Raw genomic sequence first — 5,196 nt, forward strand, 5'->3', positions numbered from 1 at the left:
ATTTTAAGTTATTACGAGTTAAACAGAGTTCATCTCTACAAAAGGAGAACTTATCCATGGATATTTTCATTTCAGGGGCAAAATCATATAATTCCTATAAGATATTGCAGCCAAATGTATTTTTTGAATTCATTGTGTAATATTTTTCACCACTGCTCAGCATTCCTAATAGCTTCTGTGATTTTTGTAGAAGTAATATCCACTCATTGTATAAAATATGAGCTAAATGTCCATCAAAACAGGAATAGATATGCAGCTAAAGAAAATAAACCAGAGTTTCTGGGATTAATCTGAAAAAAATCTTAAATACAGAGTATTGAGCAAAATACATGTTTATAGTATGATTACATTTCTTTCTTTCTTTTTTTTTCCTTTCTTGTCCTAGTCTTTTATTTGTTAACCAGTAATCTTTAAAAATAAATGCACAGGAATGCAAATTGGTACAGCCACTCTGGAGAACAGTATGGAGGTTCCTCAAAAAATTAAAACTAGGACTACCCTATGACCCAGAAACTACACTACTAAGTATTTACTCAAAGGATACAAAAATACAGATTCAAAGGGGTACATGCACCCCGATGTTTATAGCAGCATTAACAACAATAGCCAAATGAATGGATAAACAAATTGTGGTATGTGTGTGTGTGTGTGTATATATATATATATATATATATATATATATATATATATATTTGTATTTATATATATATATATAAATATATATGTATTTATATACATATAATGTATGAATAATACATACATATAATGTATGAATAATAAATGCATGGATAAACAAATTGTGGTATGTATATATATATATGTATATATATGTATATATATATATAAATATATATATGTATATACACACACACACACACACACACAATGGAATATTATTCGGCCATAACAGAATGAAATCTTGCCATTTGCAATGATGTGGATAGAGCTGGAGAGTATTATGCCAAGCAAAGTAAGTCAGAGAAAGACAAATACCACATGATTTCACTCATATGTGGAATTTAAGAAACAACAAATGTTCATGGGGGGGGTTGGAAAAGAGAGGCAAATAAGGAAACAGACTCTTAAGTATAAAGAACAAACTGATGGTTAGTAGAGGGGAGGTCGGTTGGGGGATGTGTTAAATAGGTGATGGGGATTCAGAGGGCACTTCTTGTGATGAGCCATGGGTGTTAAATGTAAGCAATGAATCACTAAATTCTTGAAACTAATATTACACTCTGTTAACTAACTGGAATTTAAATAAAAACTAAAAAACTAAAAAAAGAAACATTATAGTTAACTAACTAACTAAATAAATAAATAAATAAATAAATGCAGAAGGAAAGCAACAAACAAAAGCGGGCGATCTGCATAGAAAATGACCGTAAGCCACGGCACAAGAGAAGTTCCTGTTTTGTTCTGTGGGGCCAGGAGGTTACAGGACTGTGTGCTCACCTTTCTTCTCCCCGATGAAGGTCTCAAACAGCTAATTTTTGCTTTTCAACCATTTTTATTCATCTTATTCTCTGACTCCATACATTCCAGAAGGCTCAACGGATTTGTAATACACTTCCAAGATGAAGGGAAATTTCTTGCTCATTGTTTGCCTGACATCTTGGCTTGTGTCCATCTTATTAAACAAAAAATATGCTCCAAAAACACCCACAAATTCAACTACTAAAACTCCTTTAAAGATCTTCTTGGCCAGTGGTTCCACAGTGTGGGCCATCATGTAACCAACAGGCAGGTGAGTGGGCAGCAAGGGAGAACTGCATTGCTGTTTATAATGCTGTACCCGAGACGCTTACATCTGATACCATTTCTATAAAACTTTGAGCCATATATAACAATACCATATAGTACTAAATGGCTGTACATAGTAAAACTATAAAAATCTCTTGTGGGTCGAAAAACAAGTTTGGAATAGTGGAGATGGAGAGAAAAGACTAGAAATGAGATCAAAGAAGGGTACCCAAGGGAGGAAGAGGTCAAATGTATTTGTACTAGACCAACAATTAACCTCTAGGCAGAACTTACAGGTGATTCGAGGGGCCCAACGCTGATGGCCTTTTGACCAATGTCAGAAAGTGGCTGTTTCCTATCATTTAATGTTTTCAGGTTGTTTAAGGTAAGAAAGTCATTCCTGACCTTATTTTCTTGTGGTTTGAAGTACAAATCTTACTTAATTCTGAAAAATAACAAAGAAAAAGGGAAAAGAAAGAAAAGTAAAAATAAAAAAAAAATAAATAAAAGAAAAGCCTCTGAAATTGGCATAGTAAAATGTTGTTAAGAGCTGGCACTTTGAATTTCCAGTTCTGAGATGTTTATTATACTATACTTTATACTTTTCTATATACTTGAGCTGTGTCACAATTTAAAAAGGTAAATTATATGAAATTAGAAATAAGAGAACACTTAAAAAAAATTCTGACAAGCCAAAAGGCCACAATTCTACCATCCAGAAATAGCCTCTACATTTTGGTGTGTTTTTATAGTCCTATGTGTGGGAAATGAGACAATACTTTTTGTTACAATTTTAAAAAATTATATAAGTATATTTTCAGAATATAAATATTCATCCTCACATTTTTCCTGAATGACATTTCATTGTATTTCTGTAAAATGCTATATTTAATCAATCCTCCCTTCCTGGAAATACAGGCTGTTTCAACTTTCATAATTTGAAATAATGTTTTAACGAATGTTCTTCTACATGTATTTTCTATACACAACCATGATAACTTCCTTAAAGTATAGTTTTGTAAGTAAAGTTTCTGGGCCAAAACTATACACAGAATTTTAGGTTTAAAGCATATTTTGAAATTGCTTTCCAAAAAGATATTAAGCTACATTAACATGAGAGACCCTATATTCTCAGAATAGCACTTATTATTTAAAAAATCTTTAATAGTTGCATAATATTGAATTTTACTTTTTTTACTATTGGAATTTTCTTTTTCACACCTTTGCCTATATCTTAGCCAGACATCTATCTTCTTTCCTATAGTTCTATAAGATTTTTATGTTAAATAAATTCACTTTTTCTTATGCATTTTGAATATTTTCTCTATGTTGTGTTTTGCCTTTCCTTTTAGTTTAGAGTGTTTTTAATGTCTTGAAATGTATAAGTTAAATCTATCAATATTTCCCTTTATGTTTTCTGCTTATATGTATAGTCATTTATGTAATCGGTAGCATTTCTGTTTCACTTTCTATTTGGATGTTCAACACATATGGAGTTTATTTTAGTATATTTGGGCATATGGTGCTAGGAATCTAATTCTATTTTATTATAGATTATTACAAATAGTCGATCAGCTGTCTCAAAGGCATTCATTGAATAATCCAGACTTAACCTGCTAACTTGAATTTTTTTCAATACTTAATTCTCATATATCCTGTTTGTGAATTTTCCATTCTTTTGCCATAGTCAAATAAGTTATTTTTTTTTCATGAAAAGATGTATTTCTAGTACATTTTTGAAAGAACTTTAAGAATTGAGTTTTCCTACAGTTAACATTGTGTTAATTTTTTTAATGCAATTGACATAACTTGAAGTTGTTCTTGGAATTCTCGTTTACTTATGCCTAGAGAAGATAAAAAATTGAGGCACAATCTATCAATTCCTGACATTTGGAATCGTTCTAATCAAAATGAAAATCCAAGGAAATGGAATTTATAATCACAACAATTACAATATATGAAGCACAAAGACTTAGGCAATACTGACCCTTCATTGGCTAAAATGATAATAACAGGAAATTGCAAAGCTGGGCTAGCTTGTTATCCTTGCTTAAGCTACTGGGTGTTATCATCCACCTGATAGAAATCTCAGGTTTATACCTCTCTATTTTATCTCTATCTCTTCTTTGGGTCAGTGGAAAGGATGAAAATTCAAAGGACATGATCCAAACCTTCTTACTCTTTTTTTCTTTTTTTAATTTTTTTTTTCAACGTTTATTTATTTTTGGGACAGAGAGAGACAGAGCATGAACGGGGGAGGGGCAGAGAGAGAGGGAGACACAGAATCGGAAACAGGCTCCAGGCTCTGAGCCATCAGCGCAGGCAGCCTGACGCGGGGCTCGAACTCACGGACCGCGAGATCATGACCTGGCTGAAGTCGGACGCTTAACCGACTGCGCCACCCAGGCGCCCCAAACCTTCTTACTCTTATCCTCGTTGTCACCTTTGGACAATGAGTATTTGAACTTCTTACATTCTCCCTTCTCAAATTACATGAAATTACAGTTATTGCCATGGATGAGGGAATGTACATAAGATATTCCTTCATTGGACAAAAACCCCTGAGCCTTAAGATCTACATCTGTTGTATTTTTTAATTAAATGAGCTATAAATGTGCACAATGTCATTGCGATAGAAATTCATGAATGACTTGGCTAAAGCATCATGTTTCAAAGTAAATGTTTCAACCCTTATCTTTCCAGGTCTCCAGGAAGCTCAATAACCATTTTGCATTATAGGGATTTTAATATATGTAAATACAGAGAAAACAGGAACAACGAACTACCATGTGTCCATCACTGAATGTAAGTAATCATCAACATTCTGCTGTTTTTGTCTCAATAGCCTTTGATATGATGGCATCTCCCTCCTTTTCTTCTGACAACACACTATCCAAGTTTGCCCCTATCCATCTGGCAGTTCCTTCTCAGGCTCTTCCTCTTTTCCTTAAACTATCTGTTTCCCCTTGAACCCAACTACTCCCATGGCCTCATTTACCATATTTAAGCAACTCCTAAATTCATACATCCTGCTCAGATATCTTTTCCGGGGAACATTAAACTCAACGTGACCAAATGTACACACATTATCTTTAAACTCTCCTTAGCACAGCTCCTCTCTGATGTCTCAAGAAATGATGTATCCATCCAATTACTCATAATGCAAACAGAGATCTGATCACTGATAATTTTCTCTTCCACAATAAATTACCAAATTAGCCAACTTAGTGTCCTAAACACTTTTCAAGTATGTCTCCTTTCCATTTGCACTGTCAACACGATGATCAGCACTGTCCGATGAAATATAATGAAATCCGTACATCCAAGCCACACATAAAATTTTAAATTTCCTGGTTGCCACATTAAAGAGGTAAATTTAAGAAGACGTATCATTTAGTTCAATTTTTATCCCAGATATTGACATTTTAAACATGTAAGCAATGTAAAATACTA

At 33.2% G+C, this 5,196-nt stretch overlaps 1 pseudogene; it reads right to left on the reverse strand.

Annotated features, from left to right (window-relative positions):
- Positions 1–1,486: 1,486 nt before the first annotated feature.
- LOC112850459 (protein CEBPZOS pseudogene) lies at positions 1,487–1,729 on the reverse strand (annotated as a pseudogene).
- Positions 1,730–5,196: the final 3,467 nt, after the last annotated feature.

Source organism: Puma concolor, chromosome C2, assembly GCF_028749965.1.
Source record: "Puma concolor isolate L17-30 chromosome C2, mPumCon1.1.hap2, whole genome shotgun sequence".
In the NCBI taxonomy this organism is placed as follows: Eukaryota; Metazoa; Chordata; class Mammalia; order Carnivora; family Felidae; genus Puma; species Puma concolor.